The 13,403-nt window shown below is 45.8% G+C and overlaps 1 protein-coding gene across 3 annotated transcripts in view; it reads left to right on the top strand.

The window, feature by feature from the left end:
- The first annotated feature begins 12,856 nt into the window (after window positions 1-12,856).
- Window positions 12,857-13,403, top strand: part of Znf131 (zinc finger protein 131) — a 28,734-nt gene continuing 28,187 nt past the window's right edge. Inside the window, exon 1 of one of the 3 annotated variants that reach the window (XM_013122583.3) lies at window positions 12,857-12,981. The gene's annotated coding sequence lies outside the window, so the exon portion shown is untranslated. Of the gene's footprint in view, window positions 12,982-13,198; window positions 13,400-13,403 lie in introns of those variants that run through there. The other 2 variants (XM_005082789.4, XM_005082788.4) reach the window with 2 other exon arrangements.

Here is a 13,403-nt window from a genome sequence, read left to right on the forward strand (position 1 = left end):
ATATGCACAGGGAGGGGGCCTGGTACATTCAGGGGAACAAGAGTGCCTACATTCAGGGTGGGTCTTCAGTCCTCATTGGAACATCTCCCGCACATGCCAAGAGGCACGTTCCGTAGCTGGTCTACCAAGCTGAAAATGAAGGTTAAACCCCACAAATGGCATAGAGCATTGATGTGTGTGTTTGTGTGGATTTGAAGACTTTTAATTTAGAACGAACGTATGTCTTTGTGTTTATATACCAAGATACTGTGGATTCCATGCTGTTCATAATGTTTTTGGTCCACTCATATGTTCAGTTGGTTTGCTGGTTTGACTTTGATAAGGCATTTGTATCACGAACTCAAGGAAGGGAAAGACGACATGAAAATACAAAATCAGAACCTTTTTTCTTTTTTTGTTTGTTTTTTGTTTTTTGAGACAGGGTTTCCCTGTGTAACAGTTCTGGCTGCCCTGACACTCCCTCTGTAGATCAGGCTAGCCTCGAACTCACAGTGATCGACTGCTTCTGCCTCCTGATTGCTGGGATTAAAGGTGTGCACCACCACTGCCTGGCCAGAACCTTCTCTTAAACACTGTTGTCAGTCCCCTGAAGACTGTTTTATTTTAAGTAGTACAGCCAGTGGCCCAAAGGAGGCCCCGAGGCTAAATCCCAAGCATCAAAACAAACTGCAGGAACTGGAGATTTGAAGGGCAATCCTGGAACGGTGGCCCATCCCATCTAGGGTGGAGTAGGGGAGGATCAGGGGAGGCAGAAAGATTTCACAGTTCAAGGTCAGCCTGGTCTACACATCTGCACAGCAAATTCAGTTAACACCAAGGCTACACAGTGAGACCCTGTCTAAAAATAAAAGAAAGACAAATAAAACTGCAAATAACATATTTTTCCCCACTGAAGACATTACCACCATCAAAAAAAAAAGTTATCTTCATCTGTAAAAAAGTTAAAAGGACTGTGGCGCCGGGCGTTGGTGACCCATGCCTTTAATCCCAGCAATCGGGAGGCAGAGGCAGGCGGATCTCTGTGAGTTGGAGACTAGCCTGGTCTACAGAGCGGGTCCCAGGAAAGTTTCCAAAACGTCACAGAGAAACCCTGTCTCGAAAAACAAACAAAACAAAACAAAACAAAACAAAGGACTGTGGCTTTGGGTCCCCGCTGGAAAACCCATTCTGCAAGCTTGTCCACATCCCTTTCTTTCTTCTTTTTGCATATGGAGAACCAGTACAGAAGCTTAGTGTTCTAATTTTGCACCTCAGGTAAGGGACCACATTCTCACCCCGTCCTCCTAATGCTGGATCTAACAATTCCTCCTTCCCATTTTCATGATCTTGGAGCCTTGAGGGCAGGGCAGTGGGCTTGGATGATTTCAGCAGCCCCGTCCAAGTTGAGAGCCTCTTGCTTGGGAAGTTTGCTGTCACCTGCTGGTGGGAGAAAAGCGGAGGCGCGCTGCACTAGCCAATAGACCACTAGAGGGCAGCATCCAGCCAGGAGCCAGAGCAAATCGTGTGGTTCTGACGGTTCTGTGCAAACTGATGACCCGTCGTTCTAAATTAAGTGGGTAAAACAGTGCTGCTGCTTTTCATAACAGAAGTCAAGAGGAGAACATCCATTTAGGACAGACAGACCAGTGATGTCTGTTGGGCAAAGTAGAAGGAATGGCCAGAGCACAAAGCTTTTTAAGGTCTGGTAGGAAAACGCCCAACAGTGGGATAACTTCAGTAGCTGTCTACCATAACTATTCTAACTCATAGGCAGTCCAAAGGAAAGAATAGACTTGTTAGGGAGCTGGAGAGACGGCTCAGCTGCTAAGAGCACTGGCTCCTCTTCCAGATGACCTGGGTTCTATTCCCACTACTCACGACAGCAACTCACAACTGTCGGTCAGTTCCAGGGTACCTGACGTCTTCACACAGACATACAACACAGGCAAAATACCAACGCACACAAAATAAAAGCATTTTTAAAAAACTCTTATTTAGTAAAAGTAAGTGAAATAATAAAACTAAGAAAGCATTTAAACTGTTTAGTAAAAAGAATGTTAAAATATCTAGAAAGAAGAAATGTGACTTTAATATGTATTTTCAACCTTCATATTATTCTTCGTATTATTTTTACATTATATAGATTCATTCCATCAGATACAGTATGTTCTAGACAATCATGATTCCTAATTAAACAAACAAACAAACAAAAAAACCTGTCTTTATAGAGCTTTTGGTGCTAGCACATGGTCATGTACAGTATCTGAAAATGCAAAAGTTTTTTTTTTTTTTTGGTTTTTCGAGACAGGGTTTCTCTGTGGCTTTGGAGGCTGTCCTGGAACTCACTTGGTAGTCCAGGCTGGTCTCGAACTCACAGAGATCCGCCTGCCTCTGCCTCCCGAGTGCTGGGATTAAAGGCGTGTGCCACCAACGCCTGGCATATGTGTCATGTACCTATGGCATAAACTCCATTGCTCTTAGGGACTTAATAGAACATGGGGTTAGTGTAATTGTGTAATCTGAGAACAAGATAAGCCTGGGATATATGAGGCCATCACATATTGTTTTACAATAAAAATTTAATGTTTGTATATGAAAGTAGAAGCACATGAGCAAAAGCAAGTATAACATAGTACATGACCAGTTAACTTTTTATTGTTATCAAACATCACACAATAATGAATTGTATCTTGATGCAACTCCAGAAGCACAGATTTTTTAGGCCCATATCCCCACACACGAGTTACACAATGCTCTAAGATGTTAGGAAAGCTATGACAGAACTACATCATGGGGACTTTCCAGCTGCATTATAGCCCATTGGACCACTGCTTGTGAGCAAGCTATTGTGGACTAAAATGGCATTATGTGATGGATGAGTATATGCTGCTTGGATGGATGAGAGAGAAAACTGGGACAGAAAAGAAGAAGAATTCTACACACGGGCAGGTGTGGGCATCAATAACCAAATGTCTGATTTGGGTAAAAGGAGTGAATCTGATACAGTCACAGGATGAGGTACCCAGAAGAGCAGCAGGTCCAGACCTCAGCGTCTGAACTGGGTGAGCTTGAAAAAGCTCCCATTTGAAATGGCCCTCAGAGCCTATTTGGCAAAGGCCTGTGGAGCATACTGGTCGGGCAAGCTTTAAGACTTGGGGCCCTGTAGGAGGCTCTTGGCATTTGGGAATGTGCTTTTGAGGGAGATTGTGAGATCTGCCTTTTTTCTCTCCCTGCCCACAGGGAGACCGGTTTTGTTCTGACCTGCTAGGCTGTATTGCTTCATCACACACTACACTCCAAAGCAATGGAGCCCAGCAACCACCCGCTGGCACCTCCAGAGATGTGAGCCAACATATCCCCTTTCACTCAATAAGTAGGTGCTCATTACAACGGAAAGTTGGTGGACACAGGTCTATTTCCTTTTTCAAAAAGCAAGCAGATTGTATTGGTGGGGTAAAGAGAACAAGGAAGGGACAGAGGCTGAGAGTTCTGGGGGGCCCTCTCCATCCCAAAGATATGGCCTTTAATGTCCTGCCTCAGGGAAGCTTGGAATGGCTAAAATGCCTCCAGATCTTCAGAGGGCTTTCATCTGATTTAGCATATGCCTGAGGTAACTGGAGAATCCTTCCCAAGCTAGGTGTGTTTTACCCCTGGCACCACAGTTCACTGCATCAGGAGTTGAGGCAATTCACCTGTGTTCGCTTGCTCCAATGCCCCTTGTATTTAGTTTAGATTCCTCTCCATATAAGACGTTTGAACCTATTCATTTGCATACAGTCATTGACATTCTTCCCAGCTGATTCAAAGACAGTCACAAACCTGCAATACAGCTGCCATAGTAACAGCTGACTTTTTATGATATTGTCTTGCTTCCTGTTGGGTGTGTTTGTTGGTTTGATTTCTTTTCCTAATTCTTTGGCTATTTTACTTTAGCACCTAGCTGTGATAGAATGTCTAACAGAGCATGAGTGCAGAGCTTTGCTGTTCTGAAGCCTCAGGTCTTCCTGTGCAGGCCGGTTCTTCATGAGCGTAGGACTGTGTGCTTTGCTGCTGTTCTCACTGTCCCCGCAGCCTGCTGACGTGCCACAATGCTGCTCCACAGACACTGCACATGTCTCCACCAGAGCGAGCAGTCAGTTGATCACGGGAGACCATGTTTCACAGCATGTGAAGTTCTGTCTTGGGGTTCTTACTTTCCCTCTTGTCTTTTTTTGAGAGCTTACTCTGAAGATTCATGGAGCTCAGTAGTCTTTCTATGGTGTTCATTTAGATCATTGTTTTATACTCTACTGTAAGCAACTTAATCATAAGGAAAGAGAATACTCTTTGATTAAAGTAGAATAGAGGGAGCAGCTGCTGCCCTTATGAAAGAGTCTCTGCTCTCCATGGGGGAGACCCCTGGAGATGGAGATTTGCCCCATTCCCGTTTTCCATGATCAGGTAATATTATTCACTTTCAAATGTCTTTAGGAGTGGTAAGTGGAATAATAGATCTTAGAGTATAGCAAATTCTGTTTTCATGAGTTATCCTCTAGGTGAGTATGTTTTAGGATTAAACACCTTTTACAGATACTGAATGTGCCTCCTTTTGTGGTATAAAAAAAAACAAATTATGGTGCAAAAAGGAATCAATAGATTGAATCACATGAAGGTTTTTTTGCTTTTTGACATAAAAATGTCAAGAGACAGGCCAAAGATTTATACTTTTCACTTATAAAGCACTCCTTTTTTCCTTAAGATTATTTCTGTCGAATCAGATTTAATGAGAGAGTACTATTTTTAAGGAGCTATCTGTTTATGTAGAATGATTTTGTTAAAAAAGAGTAATGTAGACTATGAATGAGGATCAGAGGCCCATGGAGGACTGGGCATTCTGCTGGTGAAAGGAATCAGAGATGACCAGGCTTCTGCAAGCAGACATGACCAGTTTGACCAGATGCATAGGAAAACCATCTCAGACAGTGCTGCCTTGCTCTTTTAAAGACCATTTATGTTTTCGTAAGTGCATTGCATGTTTCCACAAAAGCTGGATTCCCACGAGCTAAGAGTGGTACTTACACAGTTGCTGCAGAAATCCTTCCTCCGTGGACCAACATCGTGGCACATAAGCAAAAGCCAGCATTTGGGGGCTAGCAGCCAGCCTACAGAGACCCTGGGGGTGGTTTTCTGTTTGTTTTCGATTCCCTCCATTTGTTTGAAGTCAGTCAGGAGGGAAGGTGTGAACTACTCCTTCCAGTAATAGCTCTGAAGTGTCTGTCATGTTTAATACCAGTTGTTTAATACATGACTCTAGTTGAGTGTAGAAGAGGGGGAAAAGGGAGTGCTCACATTTTTAATCCAGTCATTTAGAATCTGATGTCTTCTCTAGCAGTTCTGAGGTGTCCATAGCTTTCTTTATTTCTGCCCTTCTGTGACAGCGTTGAAGCAGGGTGAATAACTAGGCTTTTTTTTTTTTTTAAATTAACCTAGCAAGCTGTGTCGAGTTTTCTTTGAAATTTCTGGATAAGTTGGAGGAAACAGTTTCTGCGTGTTGTATCCGGTGTACTTTTTCATCTCATTACAGACAGGTAGACTTCATTGTGTGTCTCTGCCATCCTTAAATACAGAAATGGTTTTCTCTCCTAACTTTGACATTGTCACTATGTAGAATGTTTTCATTTGGGTTTGGCAAATCCTTTGGGTCTAATTCTGTGAGCATACCTTAGCACTGGGTGATGATGTCTGCATCCTTTCTTTAGTTCCTCAGTTACCTTAAAGCTGTTGTAAAGTGTAAACCAGCCCATGACAGTTTTTGTACATGTTAAAGAACTTTATTGTTCAGTTTTCATGATGATTGTGTAAGGAAGACTGATACAGATGTCTGTCTCTCCTGGACCATGTCAATGACACTTACTATGTATTTTGGTTCCACATCATGGTGATTTGTCCCCAATGACCCTTTGACCCTTTCCAGGCACATTTTTTTTATGTGTGTGTTGTTGCAGTTTCCCCTTTGCATTGTATTGCTTTGACAACTGTAATTTGAATCAGATCTGAAAGAGGTCCAGAATAAAGTATATTTTGATATTTAAAAAAAAGACGTTTGAACCATCTGACTTAATTCTGAAAGAAAAACACGCACTGCATATTCAATGACAGAGTTACAAAGTCTCAAAATCACGTGCAGAATATTCCAAGCTCCTGGAGTCTTAGCAGCTGAATAGCAAACCAACTTGGGGGTGGGGGGGGGAGGATGGAGTATTTTTGACTCTCAGAAGTCAAATGAATCATTCTAAAAAGAGTTTAGTAAAAACAAATGTGAACAACACTTTTGGGATGCCTGGTATGACCCAGTCAGTATTCAGGGGCCATAAAACAAACATGAATAAGATCAAACCAAGAATCTAGGAGAGGACTGGAGACACATCTGATTCAAGACATGACACCCAGGAGACAATCAATCACAGAGCTACTCTGACAGCAGTGAAAGATGGTAATTCTGCACCTTCATAACTTGGTCATCTTAGGGCACTATTCACACATTCACATTTAGTTTGAGAACTTTTTTGTTTCTTTGTTTAAATCTGTGTAGTCTTGGCTGTCCTGGAACTTGCTTTGTAGACCAGGCTGCCCTCGAACTCTCTGAGATCTGCTTAACTCTGCTTCACCAGAGCTTGCATGAAAGGCACTCACCACCATTGCCTGGCTTGGTTTTTAAATTTTTTTAAAGGTTTACTTTACTTTTTTATATATTTGTATTTTACCTGCTTGGATGTAGAATGTGCATCCATGCATACCTGGTGCCCACAGAAGTCACATGAGGGCATTGGATTTCCTGGAACTACAGATGGTTATGAGCTGCCATGTGAGGGCTGGGAATTAAACCTAGTCCTCTGCAAGAACAAGCACTCTTTTTTTTTTTTTTTAAAGATTTATTACATATACAGTGTCCTGCCTACATATATGCCTGCAAGCCAGAAGAGGGCACCAGATCTCACTATAGATGGTTTTGAGCCACCATGTGGTTGCTGGGAATTGAACTCAGGATGCTTGGAAGAGCAGAGCAGGCAGTGCTCTTAACCCCTGAGCCATTTCTCCAGCCAGGAACAAGCACTCTTAATTACAGAAGCCAGGGTTCCCCCTCTTAGTCTCCATGGACACCCACAGAGGGGACTTTCATGAATACCAGGCAGCAGCAGGTGCTCTGGGTGCTCAGGTGGTCTGCCCTGAACCCACAGGGAAGATGTTCTCATCCTTGTTGGGTAATGAACGTCCTGACTCTCCACTGGGCTTGTCACTCCTGGAGAGGGGTCTACCCGGATGTTTATGACACCACTCCAGAAGACAGCTGGGAGCTTTGGCCTCATAATAGCCAGAGAAGGTAGAAACTTCGCTTTGTACCAGGCATGGATAGAGCCAAGGCTTTGTTTATTCTATTTTTCTGTGATGCTTGGCCTGAGCAGTACAGTGTTTTTCTAAGTTTCCAATCCTCCTTTCCTGTTCTTTTATTAGTTTTCTTTGCCTTGCTTTTTTTGGCTGTGCCCACTGGCATTTCTGGCTCCGCTGGTTCAAAGGCTGGCTGTGGGAAGCAAACAAACAAGCAGGAAACCTGGTTCCTGGGACTTTTCCCTTTTCTTTTTCTCCCCACCTGCCAGTCTTTCTGTTTGTCTCTTACAAACATTCAGGGTTTTCAGCTGTCCTTCTCACTGTGGCGAACTGTCCATACCTTTCTAGAAGTGAGAGTTTTAGGTTATTTTGCTTTTTAAAAGCAATTCAAGAGGGCTGGAGAGAGGGCTCAGTGGTTAAGAGTGCTCGCTGCTCCTCCAGAGGACTCAATTTCAGGTCCCAGCACCCATGTCAGGTGGTTCATAACTACTTATATATGATTCCTGCTGCCCTCTCTGGCTTTCGTGGGGGCACCCCCCAACACACACACATGACATACACAAACACCACACCACATACATGGCATACATACATCACACACATGACACACACACACCATACATAGATACATATACATAAAAAAAACACAAGTCTTTAAAAAGAAAAGGTATTGCACTAGAATATTTGGTTGTTGTTGTTGGTTTTTTTTTTTTTTTTTTTTTTTTCCGAGACAGGGTTTCTCTGTATTGTTTTAGAGGCTGTCCTGGAACTTGCTCTGTAGTCCAGGCTGGCCTCGAACTCACAGAGATCCGCCTGCCTCTGCCTCCGGAGTGCTGGGATTAAAGGCGTGTGCCACCAACACCGGGCAAAGATTATTTATTTATTTATTTATTTATTTATTTATTTATTTATTTATTTATCATTATTTATGTATGCCTGCAGTCCAGAAGAGGGAACCAGATCTCATTATAGATGATTGTGAGTCACCCTGTGGTTGCTAGGAATTGAACTCAGGATTTCTGGAAGAGCAGCCAGTGTTCTTAACCACTGAGCCATCTATCTCTTCAGCCCCTGTTAATTTTTTTTTTTTAAAGACAATGTATCATTGTGGATCCCTGGTTGGTGTGGAACCCACTATACAGACCAGGGTGGCCTCAAACTCACAGAAATCTGTCTGCCTTTGCCTTTCAAGTGCTGAAATTAAAGATATGTGCCACCATGTCCAGCTATTAACACTGTCTTAAAAGAAGTACTAAGAAGAATTTGGAAATACAAGTAATACAATTTTGAAATAGATTGAGACTGAGTGAAAAGTAACAAAAATGTTAAATCATGAGCAAACTGAATCTGCAGGCACACTACATGAAACCATAAAATAATATTTACAATATTGAGATTCAAAATCAATAGACTTGGAGGAGAGTAAAGGGACTTAGAATGTACCCAGGACTTTCTGTTACAAGGACAGACAGCAAAGTATCAAGTCATTCAGATGTTCTAAATCACAAATGAGAGCATTTGCCTGCCAGGCATGAGGCCAAGTTCAATGGCCAGTGCCTCACAAAACCAGTTACGATAGTGCATGCCTTTCAAAGCCATTTGGAAAGTGGATGCAGGAGGTTAAGAAGTTCAAGGTCACCCTTGGGGCCAAAAGGGAATGAACAAAGGACACAGATCCATACCAAAAAGATGAGGTGAGGTAGGCTGCGCAACTCCGATGGAGAGGCACCAACTACCAAGTGACCCCCTTATTACGTACAACACAAGGGAGACACTAGCCAGCCTTACAGTGGAAGGTTTCCGTAAGCTTGTTTAACAGGGACGCTCCTTGAGCAGGAAGGGAAATAACTGAAGACAGCATCCCTTAAACAGACCAGGTTCGCCAGGCTCCTCCCTACCAGAGAAAAAAGTTGAGACTCTCAGAGGAAACAAGCCAAGCTGCAAAGCTCCTCAGAGCAGCTAGCTGCCTGGAAGAAGCAGAAACCAGCCGAGCAGCTGCCCAGAGGAGATAGGACCTGGAGAAGACACCTATTGGGTTGGTTACAGGCTGTGCTGTGTGCCCCCACTTGCCAGCTTTTGTGAGCTGCCACCCATGCTGGGATGACCCTTGGTGACGCAGCTATCTTTGAGTCATTTCTGGTCCTGTAAGTTACCCCCAGTAAAACTCACTGGGTCACCAAGTTGGACTTTGCTGGTATCTGTACTTTTGGTCTGTCGTGAGATTCCCTATCTGGGGTGAGTAGATGGGCATCTTGTGTCTTCCCCCCAAAAGTTTCATCACACAACAGTAGGCGGCACTCTCAGGCTGTAAACTTCAGGGAGGAGGAACGCTGCGTTTGTTCACACTGCTCAATCATTCAGAAACATACTTGCACATACTCTCAACACTCACACTTGGACCAGAGGAAGGCATTGCCAGTTCTAACCGTGATCCATGCGGCAAAGGCTTTGTCAATTTCTCATGAGCCTGAAGCCCTGGTCCTGGACAGGCCAGCTCATGTCTAACTGCGTACATTCACTCGGGTCTTCAGTCACTCCCTACGGCTCCTGTCCTGTTGCCTTCCATAGCTTTCAAGGAATTATCACACACCCCACTACCCTTCAACTTTCCGTTGTTAAAGACCACCACCCATGCGGTGCAATATTTACTTCAGGACTGAAAGCAGCTGGGCTAACCATGAATGGAGGTCTCCACAGCTGTGAGTTAGCATAATCCTTTTTTTTTTTTTTTTAAAGACAGGGTTTCTCTGCATAGCCCTAGCTGTGCTGGGATTAAAGGTGAGCACCACCACCACCCAGCAAGCCTTTCCTCTTAAGTCCTTTATCTTAGGCATTTTTCTTTTTTCTTTTTTGGTTTTTCGAGACAGGGTTTCTCTGTGTTGTTTTGGAGGCTGTCCTGGAACTAGCTCTGTAGACCAGGCTGGCCTCGAACTCAGAGATCCACCTGCCTCTGCCTCCCGAGTGCTGGGATTAAAGGAGTGCACCACCAACGCCCGGTCTCTTTTTCTTTTTTTAAAATTTTATTTCATGTGAATTGGTATTTTGTTTGCATGTTATGTCTGTAACATGGAGTTACAATGTGGGTGTTGGGAACTGAACTCAGGTCTTCTGGAAGAGCAGTCAGTGCTCTTAACCGCTGAGCCATTTCTCCAGCCACATGCAATTATTTTTTTTTTGTTGTTTTTCAAGACAGGGTTTCTCTGTGGCTTTGGAGGCTGTCCTGGAACTAGCTCTTGTAGACCAGGCTGGTCTTGAACTCAGAGAGATCCGCCTGTCTCTACCTCCGGAGTGCTGGGACTAAAGGTGTGCGCCACCACTGCCTGGCAACCCACAGGCATTTTTTTTTTTTTTACCAGACAGCTCACTAAAATAGCTTTTAAGAAAAGATTTTGGCCGGGCGGTGGTGGTGGTGGCGCACGCCTTTAATCCCAGCACTTGGGAGGCAGAGGCAGGCTGCCTCTGGACCAACAGCCTCCAAAACAACACAGAGAAACCCTGTCTCATAAAAACAACAACAACAAAAAGATTTTGACAAGTCGTGTTCTTCCGTGTCTTTCCACTTTTCTCTGTTGGGATCTAGCCATCCTGTCCTGTAAGAGCCTGAGACGGAGGGAAGCCTTGAAAGAACCGGGTTCTTGGTCTGAGTATAGGGGAAGTGAATTCTGTAAGGAATCTCTTGTATGACCTTCAACCTGTCCCAGTTGAGCCTTGAGATGACGGTATGGTTTAGCTGTCAACAGCCTTCCAAGGGGGGTGTTTGAACGCTTGGTCCTTGGGAGGTGGTACCGTCAGGGGAAACGGGAAACTCGGATTATAGGAGGGCTACCACATCCACTAGGTGTTTCTGGGATTGAGTCATCTGCAGCAGCACAGCCCTATAGAAACATTCTCTCAAGGCAATACTATCTGGCCTTCCACCTCTCTCCAGCTGCACTTCCGTCCTTTCTGGATTTTCCTGTACTCAAGTGTCTGAGCAGATACTTCTGCAGGGGTTAGCACTGTTGCTTCCTTCCACTTGCATGCTTTGAGCCCAGGACTTCAGACTTTAGACTGGGCAAGTATCCAAAAATGCATGCTATGGCCAGACACGATGGTGCATGCCTCTCATTCCAGCACTAGGGAGGCAGAGGTAAAAATATGTTCGAGTTTGAGGCCATCGTGGTCTACATACCGAATTCCACGCCAGGCAGGGCCTCATAGTGAGGCCCTTTCTCAAAAACAAAACAAACAAAAGAAAACAACAAAAGTGGAGTCTGAGGTATTGGGAAGTCTTGTGTTGAACTGGAGAGCTCAAACCCTAAAAATAACCAGGTGTTTTCCACTAAACCAACTCAAACACACAGGGAAGCAGACCTATACACTGGGGTTTCCCCAAAGCCTATTTTTATATGTAATTTCTTGTTCTAAGAACAGTGTGAACGGCGGCTACGAGCACTTGTTGCTCTTCCATTTCCGTTCCTAGCACTCACGTGGTAGTTTGCAACCATCAGTAACTCCGATCGCATGCCTCCTTCTGACCTCCAGGCAAGAGGCGCCCACGTGTGCACTTATGTACCACCTGAAGGCAAAACAATGACACACAAATCTAAAAAAATTAGAGTGAGAATAACTGCCCTAGCATTAAAAGCACAACAATGGACCAGTTCAATCTATAAGACGCTAGTCTGTCACTCTTGCTGACTTCTTCATACATTAGTCCATTCTCTTCCATCTATAATATGCATCATGTGCTGACAGTTTCTGAAATCTCTAAGGCTAGATTTTTTTTCCTCCCAAAGGGGCTCATACAGCAAAAATCTTTGATATCATCGCTTAGTTGTTCCTTCTCATCTCCTTTCTCGATTCCTGCTGCACTTTCAAGGATTCCTCTCCTAAAGCGGTAAAAAACTCTGACATCTTGAATGCTGAAAAAGGAACACTCCGACTTCCAAGTCTGCATGTGCTGTGTACGCCTAGCTAAAAAGCACACACCTTTTTGTTAGCTTTCCTGGACTCTCCAGACTACCTCGTGGGTAACACTGAGCGATCAGTCCGCTGCAGTTGAGTTAGGAAGCACGTGCGCCTCGTCCACCCCAGCGTTTCTCAGTGGTCTTAAACAGTAACGACCACGGCATTGCCTCAAGACAGCAGCCGAAGTGACTACATCCACGCTCGCACACGGCTGTTTGGCTTCCCACTAATCCTTATTCTCCAACTCTTTGGGAGATTAACGGTCACTGCACCTCACCTATCACAGCAGCACCCTCAGCCAGTTTTTTTTGATGAATGAATGAACGGGTGAGCCTGCCACGTGCAGGTGACTGGCGGTCCCCAGCCACTTTAGGGTCGGGGAGGCGGGTGCGGAGAGCTGTGATAAAGGAATCACCACGGGACCTCTAGGAGCTGACCCGGCCAGAGTCTGAAGACGCGTGCTGCCGCCTCCGCAGGGTGGACCTCGGGGAGAGGGATCCCGGGCGTCCGAGCGTGCTCGCGCCCGCCGAGCCCAGGGCGCGAGTGCGTCGGCGGGACCCCTGCGGAACGAGCGCCCGAGCTGCGCAGGTGAAAATGGAGGGCGAGGGACGGCCCGGGCACCGGACCAGCCGCGCCACGGGAGGAGAGCGCGTGGAAAGACAGGCACGCGGACGCGGCGCCAGCTAGGTAAGGGTAGGGGCCCACCTCGGCTCCGGAAAGGGGGCGGGCCGGGGCGGGGCGGGGCCGCGGAACTGTAGCGTCCCGGGCCACTGAGCGGATTTTCTCCGGAGTTCGCGGTCGGAAGTGCAGCGTCTGAGCCCGGTGGGGGCGGACGGGCTGCGGGAGCGCGGCGCTCGAGGGCCCGGCTCTCCCGGGAGAAGCCGCCGCCGCCGCAGCAGCAGTCCCCGGAGCTTCAGCACGCGGCTAGGGCCGCGCCCGCCGCAGCACCGAATCTTCCCGGGGCCTCCCGCCCCTCCCCACAGGGCGACAGGGGCGTGGCTAAGCGTTGCAGGGATTGGCGCTCCCGGTACGTCCGCGTCCGGCGCGGTGACGCAGCACGTCGACGTAAGTGACGCGCAGGCCCGGGCCGCTCCTCCTTCCCTGAGTGA

This window comes from Mesocricetus auratus, unplaced genomic scaffold (assembly GCF_017639785.1).
Source record: "Mesocricetus auratus isolate SY011 unplaced genomic scaffold, BCM_Maur_2.0 Super-Scaffold_100020, whole genome shotgun sequence".
Classification (NCBI taxonomy): domain Eukaryota; kingdom Metazoa; phylum Chordata; class Mammalia; order Rodentia; family Cricetidae; genus Mesocricetus; species Mesocricetus auratus.